General features: G+C 30.8%; 1 protein-coding gene and 1 long non-coding RNA gene across 2 annotated transcripts in view; one reads left to right on the top strand and one right to left on the bottom strand.

Annotated features, from left to right (window-relative positions):
- Window positions 1–14,182, bottom strand: part of LOC117168250 (basement membrane-specific heparan sulfate proteoglycan core protein-like) — a 1,113,250-nt gene that overhangs the window by 424,735 nt on the left and 674,333 nt on the right. The gene's annotated exons all lie outside the window — the stretch shown is intronic.
- LOC117168254 lies at window positions 11,273–12,220 on the top strand. The gene is made up of 4 exons (XR_004466474.1): window positions 11,273–11,376; window positions 11,473–11,613; window positions 11,680–11,835; window positions 11,958–12,220. It is a non-coding gene; the product is annotated as an uncharacterized LOC117168254 (long non-coding RNA).

Below are 14,182 nucleotides of genomic sequence, written 5' to 3'. Positions count from 1 at the left end.
CTAAATAGAAGCGGTAGCCTCAGTTGCACTTTCCCATTCAGATAAATACAAAAAATTTCAATGGGATAAGATCTTTTGTCGTTTTTATTTTCCCAATGTCTTGAAAATGCAAGAATTACATTTTTGACATACATAAATGCATCTTTTTTAATTTCTATCATTGTACATAATATAGGTAATATGTTCTAAAGTGTGACAAATTCCAAATATAAAAAGTGAGTTATACATTTGGATGGTATATACGAACAAGTGACAATTATGATTGTAAATTGTATTTCGCGCCTCTTCCTCCGAGATTATCATGCAGTACCCCTGTCGGTGTACACTAGCGCCACACTTTTCAATGTTACGAAACAAAACTCTATAGCTGGTTCCTCCTCACGCCTCTCTTTTGCTTCATGCCCATTCTTTGAAGGTGTGCCACTGTGTCATCGCGCAAGTTGCAAAAGTTTACATTTAAGCGAGTAAAATAAAAAAAATTAAAAAGATCTTATTCGAAGAAAATTGAAGATGAAATTATAATAAGGAGAATACGTCGTCTAGAGAGAGAATTAGAGGGTATAAGAGGGAAATCGGCAAAATGAGGTAAATAATTGCTAGGTTAGCTTACCACGTGGTCGTGTAAAAAGACGTTTTTTGATGCAAGTGATGGTAAAATATGGGATAAAGAGCATAGCCAGTCCGAACGGTCTGCAGCCGTTAATGGGCAAAACGGCAAGTAAGAAAGATCCAGCGGTTGAATGTAATTGTACACTTATCGCGTTCTGGAGACAAATTCTTGCAAGTTTTTATCCTATGATAGTTTTAATTTGCTTACACGTTTCTCTGACCCAAATACCTATCAGTATAAATATTCAAGTACTTTCGCTTGTACTAGCAGTCTGCAACTATCAGTACGTAAAAAATACCAAAATAAAGTAATGATATATACGTAAGTATTGTAAAAAAGTAATAAATTCACAGGTTATAAGAGTCGTCGCTCCAGAAGATCGGACAGGCATTACAGTAGTTCGACTGGTAGTTCTTCTCCTACCTATAGACGCTACATTCGCCCGCGCCAGAGCGATACAGTGAGGTACAATGAAGATTATCGTTTCGATAAGTTCGAGAGGAATCCAAGGCGTCGGAAGAGTTGCTCTTCAAGAAGAAGTTGTCCATCAATGCATGATAGGAGTTCCGGCAGAGACTCCGTTTGATGTGAATTGGGTGCTCCAATATATAAAGACCAGATCCAGGAATTACCAGAGGTGGTGCAGTCTTTAGATAAAAATGCATCAATTGAGCGTGATGATACGCTGGATATAGGTCAGTCCCAGACAGATTCAAGAAAAGAATCGTCCTCACGTGAGAAAATAGATGAACCAAAGGAGGTTGAACAAGTTTCTAACATTCAAAGCTTGAGCACAAAGAATTCTCTTTCGGCGCAAGAATTGGACTTGATTGGTAAGATAATAAATCCAGATAGAATTTTAGCACCTGAATCTCCCGCAGATTTATGCATCAGGATTGAGGAAACTATTAAGAAGGGTTTGCCGACTGAAGAGGAAAGGACCTTAATAACTAAATTTCCTCTTCTCAAAAATTGCTTATTTTTGGATCCACCCAAGCTGAATTCAGAGGGCAAGGCAGCTCTACAAGACACACCAGCTGCAATAATTAAAAGGGATTTGCGTATTATGGAGACGCAACAAAGAATTACAGCTGGTCTAGGAGGCTTGATGAGCTTGGTATCATTGGCACTTACTTTAGAAAATGAAAAAAATGCAGATGCTGGGAATTGTGAGTGCCGTACTCAGAATTTTTTTTTGATCTACAATTTAAAGAATATTTGATTCGCAGGAGTATTTTATTGAGCAATGTGAAAAATTAACAACAGAGAAGAATGTGCTGAGCTGTATCAAGGGCTATAAAATTCATTTCGAGCCTAGGGTTTCTGAATTGATATCACCTAATGAAACTCAGTGGTCGATACATGAAACTAGAGTAATAGATGAAAAAGTGTCTTAATTAATGAAAATAAGATTAATCCGAATAGCAGAACCTCGTAAAGTTCAATTCATGTCAAAAATTTGTATTCTGTCAAAAAAGAATGGTTCTTATCGTATAGTCCCAAACCTTGAGCAATTAAGTAAGTTTCTAAAAACGGAGAATTTTAAACTTGAAGATGATAAAACGGTTCAAATAATAATTAGACCAGGCTGTTATATGGTAACCCTTGATCTAAAAGATGCCTATCATTTGATTTCGTTAGCGGATACAGATAGAAAGTTTTTAAGATTCACGCTTTTAATAATTCTGTACGAATATACTTATATACCTTTTGGTATGAGTACAGCACTGTTTACCTTTAAAAAACTTATGAAGCCGGTTGTTTCACATTTAAGATCGCGGGGTTGGGAATCGGTCATTTCTTTGGATAATATGCTCCTTTTCGGGAATAATGCAGTCAATTGTCAGAACAATGTTGACCAAACTTCTAAACTTTTGATAAAATTAGGGTTTGTAATTAATTTAAGAAAAAGTAACCTATTGCCTTCATTACGATGCAGGTATCTGGGAATAGACTATAATTCGAATGACATGACTGTTGAATTCCCGGAAGATAAAAGGTCAACAGTAATTTCTCCAATTAAAAGATGATAAAACACTACACAATTTAAGATCAGGGAATTTTCAGCCTTTATTTCAAATTAGGTTCATGCTGTTGTACTTTAAAATACGGACGGGTCTACTTGAGAAATTTTGAAGACGCGAAGGTATTAGCCCTTTGAGAAAATACTGATGATTTTTAGGCAACTATGTCTGTAGTGCATATTTCACAAACTGACCTTGAATGGTGAAAGTTAAACATTCTAAACGCAAGAAATTCTATTACGTGTTTCAATCCGTGTATTAAAATTTTTACAGGCTGCATGTAAGGGGAAATGTGTCCATGGTCTCTGGATAAAGACTGGGAGATCAAAACATGAATGATTTAGAGCTTCTGGCTGCCTTGATGGGTCTCAAATGTTTTGCGAGGCAATTAAAAAATCGGGACGTTCTTCTGAGGGTCGATAACACTACTGCAATAGCGTATATTAATAAGAAAGATGGAGTACAAACTCTCAGTTAAACGATTTGCTAAAGAAGATATGGACCTGGTGTGAAGAAAGAGATCTATGGGTATTCGCGTCATATACAGGGTCTTAAAAAAGTATTGGACTGATTTGTAGCCTTGAAGCTGACCATGGCGTTGACCTTCAATGTTATTTGAAGGTCAACTTTTATCTTTCAAAAGGAAACCCCTAGTTTTGACACCGCCAATCTAAAGAACGCAAAATTTTACGTTTAGATAGACATCAAGGTCATGTGACCCGATGACGTTCGAGGTCATTTCAGGATCGTATAAACTCAAACAAGGTCTAGATGGCTGATCAGCGAAAATATGCGTTTAAAAAAAGTTAAACCTTGCATCCAGATCCATTCAAGTAAGGCGAGATCCATCGTAGGTCTCATCAGTCCACAAAAAAAACCCTATGTGGACTTGGCCCGCAGAGGCGAACGCCATTGAGGGTCTCGTCAATCTACAAAAAAAAGTCGTATGTGGATCCGGCCGGCTAAGGCGAGATGTTATTATCAGACCACAAACAAAAGTTCCAGCAAGATCGAGCTCCTCCCCATTACGGTCTTTATGTCCGTGAATATCTAAATGAAAATTTCCAAGACAGATGGATTGGGCGAAGAGGTCCAATTGAGTGGCTACCACGATTACCATATTTAACTATAGTAGATTTTTTTTCTGTGGGGTTATCTAAAGAGTAAAGTTTACTCCGTTAAACCTACTTCTTTGGAAGATTTACGCCGCAGAATACTATAGGAGATGCAAATGATAACAGCGGGAATGCACCATAACGCAGTTAGAGGGGTTTACAAGAGATTAGCAGATTGCCAAGCTGTGAATAGACAGAAATTTTAACATTTGCTGTAAAATGCTCACATACGATCTTTTTTTTGTGATGTAACCTACTATGAATCTCGCCTTAGCTGGCCGGATCCACAGACAAACTTTTGTTTGTAGTCTGATGCGAACATCTCGCCTTAGGTGGCCTGATCCACATACGATCTTTTTTGTGGATGGACGAGACCCTCAATGGAGTTCGCCTCTGCGGGCCCGATACACACAGGGCTTGTTTTTTTGTGAACTAATGAGACCTACAATGGATCTCGCCTTAGCCGACTGGATCTGGATACAATGTTTAACTTTTTTTTAAATGTATATTTTCGCTGATCAGCTGTCTAGACCTTGTTTGAGTTTATACGAACCTGGAATAACCGCGAAGGTCTTCGAGTGACATGACCATGATGCATATCTAAACGCAAAATTCTGTGTTCTTTCGATTGGCAGTGTCAAAAATATGGGTTTCCGTTTAAAAAATAAAACATGACTTCGAAGGTCGATGCCAAGGTCAACTTCAAGGTTAACAGTTCAGAGACTCGTCAAGAACCCTGCAACTTTTGTGTAAAATATTTCTCACGAAAACGCATATTTTGCTGATAGTTCCGATACTTTTTGATGACTCTAAGAATAATTTTGAAGAAGACTTCGAATCAAGAAGGCTAGAACGAGAGACGGAATACTCATTCTCAGATAGAGTATTTTACATTATAGTAAAAGAGTTTGGTCAACCAGATATTGATCTTTTTGCGACAAGGTCAAACATAAAGTGTAGACGCTATGTATCTTGGAAGCAGGACCCAGAGTCTATCGCAGTCGATACTTTCACTCTAAATTGGAACCTATATATTTGAATCAAAATAATAATTTGCTCCGTTCGATTAATAGGGAATCGCATCCGATGTGGAGCACACTTACCCTGGTTGTGAGTATGTTGTCAAAAAGGCATTCGAATTGAAGCAGGTCTTAGCAGAAACGGCAAATGTTATGTTTTTATCACTAACAAAAGGAACGAAAAAGCAATATGATTGCGGTTTACAAAAATGGTGGACATTTTGTAAAGCTAAAGATATCGATCCTTTACAAGGTTCAATTCCAGAGATTTTGTCGTTTCTCACATCAGAATACGAAAAGGGTATATCTTATAGTTCTCTAAACTCTTTTCAATCATCAATTGCATTAATCTACGGTACAGAGGTATCAGAGGATCATAGAGTTAAAACATTTTTTAAGGGTGTATCTAAGTTGAGATCACCAAAACCTAAATACAGTACAACCTGGGATCCAAAAGTTGTATTGGATTATATAAAGCAATGGGGTCCGAATGAGTAGTTATGTTTACAGAAACAAAAATTATTATTAACATTTAAGAAACCTTATAATCCTATTACTTCACAGAATCTTAGTCGCTGGATAAAAAATGTATTGACAGAAAGCGGTATAAACACTAAAATCTTTAATGCTCATAGCACTCGACTATTACAGGTTGCTCAATTTGAAAAATGTTGAAATTCTAAACATAGCCAGATTAATCGTATCAATACAACATTTTGAAATAAAAATTTTAATATTGCAATAAATAATATTGTATTTAATGTCAGCATAAAAGTTAATGTACAGAATTCCTGAAAAAACGAGAATCCAGCGACCTTTGGACAAACACCATAAAATGTTCCTACTGGAATTCAAAAAAGACAGCAAAATTGCTACTTGATAAGTTTAAGCAACCACACATTTTTTGTTTAGTAACCAGAATTTTGGATTCACAAGATATCCTCATAAATAGTTTTGGGTATTCCATCAGATAGGATAATTATAATTTCATTATACAAGTTTAAAAAATAATAAAAAACGTAAACTTTTAAATTGATGATAAAGGAAATTATAATTTTATCTTACTTGCTTCACATTATTCTATATTATTCTACATTATTCTATATTCCTAAAAGAAAAAAGAAAAAAATGTCATTTTTTTGGTCAAAATTGAAAGAGGAAAGAAAAATAAGAAGGCAAGCATCCAAATTCCCTTCCTTTTATTTTTTTTTCTTTCGTCTTTTTTAGTTGTAATATTTTTAAATCACAATTTAAAAACACTTGTAAATAATAAACATCAACGTTTTGACTATCATATAGCAGTCTTATCAAGGCTAAAAATTATAATAAAATAGAAAATATTGAAGCTGGCAGGGCCAGCAACGAAACCACGATTCCATCTTCCGGACAACAAGAAACAAAAGTTTGGAAATAAAATAATTATTTTTTATTTCAAAATTTTTTTTGAATATGAAAAAATATTATTGCCAAAATTTGTATCTTTAATATTTATCTATATTATCATAGATACTTTATTATTCAATTACTACAAATTTAATTTGTCTAAGAATTTAGGCAAATCCATCAAACTTGAACAGAGCATAGCGGTTACGTTTCTGTTCCTGTCTGCTCTAATATTTTTTATTTTTTTATTTTATTTTTTTTACCTGTGATGAGGGTTTTGTATGAGTGCCGAAACGTTGATGATTATTTTTTAAAAATGTTTTTTTTTTTTGAAATTTCATAATAATGGAAATAAAAGAGACTAAAAGAAACAAAAAAAGAACGATATTTGGTTTGTTGCCTTCTTATTTTTTTCCTGTTATTTATTTTTGTCCAAATTTGATTATCATACGTTAAACAGGAGTTTATATTTGATCCTCATATTGTTTAAATTTCTTCAATTCTAGAATGAAAGTTCTTATAATAGGCAACTTGTAATTTAAGAACTTAATTAATGGCACCATTAAAAATAGATTTTAATTTTTGTGCAAGCAAAACAGCAGTTTATGAGTACAATTCTGAAAAATCATTATTGTTTTTTAAATTTAGAATAAAACAATTTTTAAACCCACTAACTTCACTACGTACACTAACTTTAGGATTCCTCCCGTGTATAAAAAAATCCCTTAAAAGAAAATAATGAAGTTGATGGTGTGGTTTTTTTCAATAAGTTAAATATTTTATGCTTGGAGTAAATATTGTATTTACCATAGACTATCAAGAACCAAAATTTGTATACCTCTTTTTTTATTCCTTCATAGAAATAAACTTCAAATCAATCGCCAATAGTGATACATTATTGATTATAAGGCAAAAAATAAATTTTAATTTTTTTGTGGCACAAGTTGAAAAAATGTAGAAACATTCCGTCCGTCACTTCATTGAATATTAAAATATATTTTAGTTGACAAAATAAATAACGTATAGCAAATTATATAATATAAATTATACATTGAAAAAATTATAACAGAGAAGCACAGTTTAAAATTTAAAGAAGAGCATATTCATAATGGTGGCCCTTATTTACTTTTAAAAACAATTTAGCGAATCTTTTTATGCTCAGCATCTAGTTTTGTTCAAATACATAAGAAGATCAGCTTCAAATTTGAGCAGAATTCGTTACGATCCTTTCAATAATATTTTTAATAATATTTTTTAATTTCGCAACCCTCTTATAAGGCCACGGAGAATCCACAACATAAATACTTATTGGGAGTTTTACGTAATATAAAATTTTATAAATACAATTTAAGAAATATGACGTGTAATAATAATTATAAATAGATATTTTCTTAATTTTAACTTATTTTTCAATATATATTCTTTTAAACATTATCAGATTATTTATACATTTAATTATCTAAAGAAATTTCGAAATAGGCATATACTTTGTGTACAAAATGTGTAAACTTGCAACTAAAGAAATAGATTTTAAAATAAAATAATAATGCTGAACTAAAAAAAATATTTCTTAACAAAGTGGTTGAACCAAAATTTTCAACAAGAAAAAATAGACCCTTAAACAAAGAGAATATTAAATTTTGACTTTTCAACCTCAAAATATAGGTTTTGAAAGAGAATTAAATTTTCAAGAAGGTTAGACTTGAATTTTTAATCTGAAAAAGCAATGTTTCGACGAAACAGTTGCATTTTTATTGAAAAAGAATAACTGTTTCGAAAAAAGTGTTGAATTTTTTTAAAAGCAATTGCATTTTTATCCAAAAAAAGTTGCCATTTCTACTAAAATATATGAATGCTTTAATTAAAGAGACAACTGCTGAAATTAATATAGAAATTAAATTTATGTTTAAATTAACTTAAATTAATATTAAAAATAATGTTCAAATTAATATTAAAATTATATCAGAAATTTTTTGAACTTCTTAAATTTTTATCCAAAAAAGATTTCAGTTTGACTTTTCACTTTCAGCAGTTGATGAATTTTTAACAAACCGAAAAATAATTTGTAACAAAATGAAGCAGGTGAATTTTGAAAATAAAAAGGCAAATTTTCAAAAAATAGTTGAATTTTTGATTAAAAAAGATTTTAGTTTCACTCTTCAGCATCAAAATGTGAGTTTTTAAAAATAAGTAAATTTTCGACGAAACTATTCGAATTTTAATCTTAAAAAGACGAATTTTTAGCTCATAAATTGAATTTGTAACCAAACAGGATGTGTCTTTCACAAAATTGAAGAATTCTCCAGAAAATTGTTATAATCATCTCTAAGGGCTTTCAAAAAACATTCTTTTCTTCGTTTGACTTTTTCTTATATCGTGAGTTGTTTGGCCTTAAATTTTAATTTTCGATTGATTTTTTTAATTTTGTAAATGCTATAACTCCGATCATTTTCTTTTTTTGAAATAGTCTTGAGGATGAATTGCTTGGCTTTCTAAGTACTGTGAATAGCCGTGCATAAAACATTTTTAAATCTAAATGACTGATCCCAAAAATTTATAAAATGCTCTAATGTTTTTAATTTTTACTCAGAATGGCTGGTTAATTTAACTAAAAGTAGCAATTAGGGAATAAAACGTAGGTTTCTGTAATAGATAAACTTGACATTGAGCGTCATGTTTACATTATTCTGCCTGAAGAAATATTATTTAGAATATTGGCCTTTCCTTGAATGAAAAAAATTAATTAAATAATAAGGTGCCGTTTTTGCGACTGTTTCAAATCCATGAATTATGCAACAAAAAATTAATTATTTTGCGAGACGACTTGTTGAAAATTTATAAATATTTTAAACACTGCGAAAATATAATAGGAATTCTGTAGTGACAATATTCAATAGAGACTTACATATTACTTAGTTTTGTCAAAGTTACGGATATTGTTATCTTATTGAATTTATAAAGCAGAGAAGGGCAAGGAAATTTCTTCTAATTTTGAAAGTTAAATACATTTTATTTTCTTGAAAATACAACAAATTATAAATATTTTCTCATTAAAGTATTTGGCCTATTACAAGTCGGGCACAAATCGGGGGCTAGTCGGGTTATTAATTTTGACAAAGTACCCAGTCGGGGACTAATCGGGGACTAGTTGGGCTTTTTGTTGTCAAAATTTCAGTCGGGGCCTGGTCGGTGGTTGGTCAAGGGCTAGTCAGGTCTTTTTGTTCACTAATTTCCGTGCGGGTAATCTTCAGGCTCTGGGTGGAAGATAGTGGGGCTCTAGTCGGGTTATTCTTATGTTTGAGTTTTCGGCGAGGTTTTATCAAATGAGGTTACATCCAAAAAAGCGTAATGATTTTTTTTATTCTAAAACACTAAGAATATATTTAACAATAATCCTACATCGTTTTTTGGAGAAAAGATTTACTAATATTAATCTCATCTCAAATATACTTAATAAATAATTATTAAGTTAATAATTTTGCACGAAAATGAACTTTTTATAAAACCAACGATCAAAATCTCTAAAAAGACGTCATCTCATTTTTTTGTAGTATTTTCTAGAAAATTGCGAATTTCTAGGAACTTTCATTTGAGTCTTGCGGTTCTGGACTGGTAGCTTTAAAGAAAATCCGCAAGGGCGCGACGTGCCGCCTCCCGCGCAACAGAAATGACGCGTCGAGTGTTTAAGACAGCAGTCCACACGTAACGAAGCACAATTACCTAGAGCAGAGACTACCTTGACCAACATGGATGTTCCTTCAGAGCGAAGCTCTTCCACTGCTGCGTTCCAGCTGATGTTTTTTTAAAAATTAATATTTTACAAATCTTGGAGAATTTTAATTACATAAATTTATGCATTTTTAAGCGTAGTTTATGTTCTCCATTAAATCTTAGGTAAATTTGAGCACTTTTAAATATTTCAAAAAAGTTTTTGGAGATTTCCGTAAATAGTAAGTATTTTGACAAACCTTTACGGGTTGTTCTACAAATTTTGGGAAGTTTGGTTAATATTCCATGCGGATGTGTTATTATTTGACCCCTACTAGTACCCGATCAGGCCCCGACTAGGATAAGTCGGGTCACCTTACTAGCCCCCGACTAATCTACCGTAACGCTACTGGTCCGTGGGCTAGTCAGATGATCCGACTAGCCTCCGACTTTAAGTGGGGTCGAATGGTCGGGAACCAGACTAGTTCCCCATTTGAATTTCTACAGGGGATACAGTAGGATGAAGAAAAACTCCGTATAATTTCAAATGCGTGTAATTTTTTATATTTCATCGGAAACCTTTGGCTCCGTACAATTACGATCTTTCGATTGGTGGTTTCCAAAATTTAAACAAAAAATTACAATTTCTACAATGAATAACAAAATCTCGTCAAATTCTTAAAAGATGAAAATTTATTTATCAGAAAGTAGGTGATAAAAATCAAAATTTGAAAACATTTTTCAATTGTATTGTTACAAAGTGTATAGTTGGAATTAGATCTGGAAATTTTCACTAAAGTAAAAATGACGCCTCATTGCTAGTTTCAGAAGTTAAAATTAATATTGCATTAGGCGCCATTTTGAATTTTCCATATTTGGACTTTTATGCATCATGAAATATTTATAGTATATAATTTAGGCAGCCATGCTTAATTTTTTTTAATGTTAAATTTTAATGAAACAAGTTTTTGTTGTGAAGCAATCAAAAATTGAATAAATAATTTTTTATCTCAAAATTTATAAATCATAGTATTTTCTTCAGGTATTCTTTCTAGGATTTCCATATTGGAGTTTCGCATTCTTGATTAAATATTTTAAAAAATTTTTATTTTGTCACTTGTCTTGAAAATGCATGCATCTATTAAATTTTTGTGTCAAATTTTGCTGAATTAATATGTCATAGTTTGTGAAAATTACAAAAATATTAAGTAAATTGAATATTTTAACTATACTTTAGAACAATTTTAAGAATCCTGTTAAAAACAAATTTCAAGTATTGTTGATTCTTAGAAAATACAACTTCTTTTTTTTTATACAAGGAACTTGATAGTCGAAGAATAATTCAATGATAATTAAATTGCTGATAAAGGTTTTCCGGTTATTTTTTCAAGCGAGTAAAAACTGTTTGCTTTATCTATTTACGCATTTTGTGTGAACGTTTTATGCAAAACAGCCGCACGATTCAACAATGCTAAAAATTTTGTGTCTTTTTTTTTATTTTCGCTGATATTTCAGATGTAATTTTTTTTAAAGAATATTGTTTGTGCTAGAAAATTAAGAAATCTGGAGTTTGTTAATTTTTCATAAAATTACTTGTTGGTCTTATATTTTAGGCAAGTCAGCGCAACTCGACTTTCTATGTGATTAAAGTTTCTTGTGACGAAAAAAATCCGTATGTAAAAGTAAAAGAAAATGAAGGAAAAACTGACATAATCTGGAATACTGAAGTGGATCAGACCTCATCACCTTTAAGGGTATTCTTTTTTCAAATATATATTTATACAAATTTTTATTTTTTATAACAGCGAGAAATTTGTTAGGCCACCCTGTCTATTCATTTCCTCGAATCTGAGCAAACTTATTCCACGCAATTAGAAAACTTATGTAAAGTTTATAAAGAGGGAAGCTTTGAGGAAAATGCTCAGAAATTTATACTGAAAGCGCTTGCAAATATTAAAAAGTGTCCCATTCAAAAGGTAAGTTTACCTAATTTTCTTAATAAAATACACGGATCTGTAACTTTTTTTATAAGGTTTCGTGGACAGAGTGAGATGAAGAATCACTTTCTTTCAAAATAAACAATATGTATATTTTCTAGGGGACAACATCTTCTATTCCCAAATCATTTTCCCTGTTGTATTCTACTGACCATCCAGATTGCGGAATTATTCAGAATCAGTTCAAACTATTTAAGCAAGAGGACTCAAATTATTCACAACCCCTCATTACTGGAATTTCAAAAGGGACTGTTACAGGTTGCTGAATAAATCAAATTCTAATATTTTTCAGAATTATGAATATAGAAATATTCTTTGTACTAATGGATTATAAAAATGTAAAAATGTTTGAATAATAAAGACATTTTAAAGCTGCAATAAATAATAAGATCGTTAATGTCTCTGGTTAAAAATTATTAGAATTAGGAAGGTTACATTTTCTTTATTGAACAATAGCACTATTTAAAAGATACTTTAAGATTATCACACTGAAAATGGTAGCTTCTTCAAAAGTTTCTGAAAAATTATAAAAGCCAAAAGGATAACATTTTTTAAACCAAATAATTCATGTAGAAAGTGTTATATATTATCTATGTTCACCTACTACATTAATTCCTCGCTCAGATAGTTACATTTGTTTTAAAATTCTAATCACGAGAGAGAAGTAGTTTTTGAATTCACAAAAATACATACCTAGTTTTCAAAATCCAGTAAAAGATAAATTTGACTTTAACTTTATTATTTACATAAAAATTTGTCATGTAATATTATTAAAAATATTTGTCTGTAGATAAATCACGATATAATCTGATGAAATAATAAGAATTTTAAACCGAAAATATTCAGCAGACTTAAATATGACTTTTTTTGGTTAGAAATACATACTGGTGTTATTAAATTCATGAAACATAATTTCGTGATAGATTGAAAAATATATATTTGTAGGTAGCTATGCAGGCTTTCGTGACGAAAACACTACATATTTTAAAGCTTTTATTAAATTTTGATTGTTTCTGAATTGTTTTGTATTCGAAAAAGTTCAGGAATAATAGTTTGAGTAATAAAAATAATTGAAATTTAAAAAAATCTGTTAATTTAAAAAATTTTTTTCTCTTGCCTGTGCAAGAAGCTAAAGAAACCTTTTCAACTCTCAACATTTTTCTTGACGGTCATTTTCATTATTTCAAACAGTAACGGTGTGAGTAGAACTATATTGCGATACTATTTTATACATATAAGGAATTATGATTTTCCAATTTAATCTCTATTTAATGCTATCATAACATAAAAATTTAGTATACATTATTATTTGTAAGTAAAAAATTTTTTTGTAATTGAACATAAAATAATACGGTATAAAATATTTTTCTTTAATAGGAATATAAAAATTTTTCAAATAATGAAAAAAAATTATTTTATTATTGTTTTGGACGAATGCTGCTAAACATTTTTTTTCATCATCAGGAATTGTCTTTGATAGAATAAGTAATGTTTCCTCAAAGTTTTCTAATTCTAACAAAAATATTACTAAAAGATACTAGACGCGACTGGTACGAAAATGTGGGTTTATTTTAAGACAAAAATTAGTAAGGGGATATCTGACATTACATTCTGATTGGTTTCACAAGAATTTGATTTAAAAATTGCTACTTGATAAGTTTAAGCAACCACACATTTTTTGTTTAGTAACCAGAATTTTGGATTAACAAGATATCCTGATAAATAGTTTTGGGTATTCCATAAGATAGGATAATTATAATTTCATTATACAAGTTTAAAAAAAATAAAAAACGTAAACTTTTAAATTGATGATAAAGGAAATTATAATTTTATCTTACTTGCTTCACATTATTCTATATGAATATATTAGTGGGTATGACAATTTTTAAATAGAATAGGTAAGTTAAATAATTTGACTACATATGAGTACATTTGGCAATTATTGCTAATATTAAATTTTTAATTTTTGATCATGAACAAGTGTAATCTATTATATACTGTAGTTGTTTAAGAAAAAATATTTACAATGAATTTTGGAAAGTCAACAAATTTTAATCATCCTATGAAGAAAAATGTTAAACTCTTCTGAATTTTTATATAATGTTACTATGGCACATACCTTTAGATTTGCCAAAATTCCTTTTTACCGTATAAGAGAAACCAACCTAATACACTACTATTAAAAAAAATAAAAAAGGAAATGAAAAAGCAGTATTTTTTTGTCTTGGAAAATATTGTTAAGGAGTATACAAATCATGTAGTAGAACGATTAGCTTTACAAAACATTTTTTTTAACCACGAGGACCTTGGTAGCAGAAAAACAGTT

Source organism: Belonocnema kinseyi, chromosome 2 (genome assembly GCF_010883055.1).
Source record: "Belonocnema kinseyi isolate 2016_QV_RU_SX_M_011 chromosome 2, B_treatae_v1, whole genome shotgun sequence".
NCBI classification, from domain to species: Eukaryota; Metazoa; Arthropoda; class Insecta; order Hymenoptera; family Cynipidae; genus Belonocnema; species Belonocnema kinseyi.
This window is presented reverse-complemented; position numbering and strand designations above follow the sequence as displayed.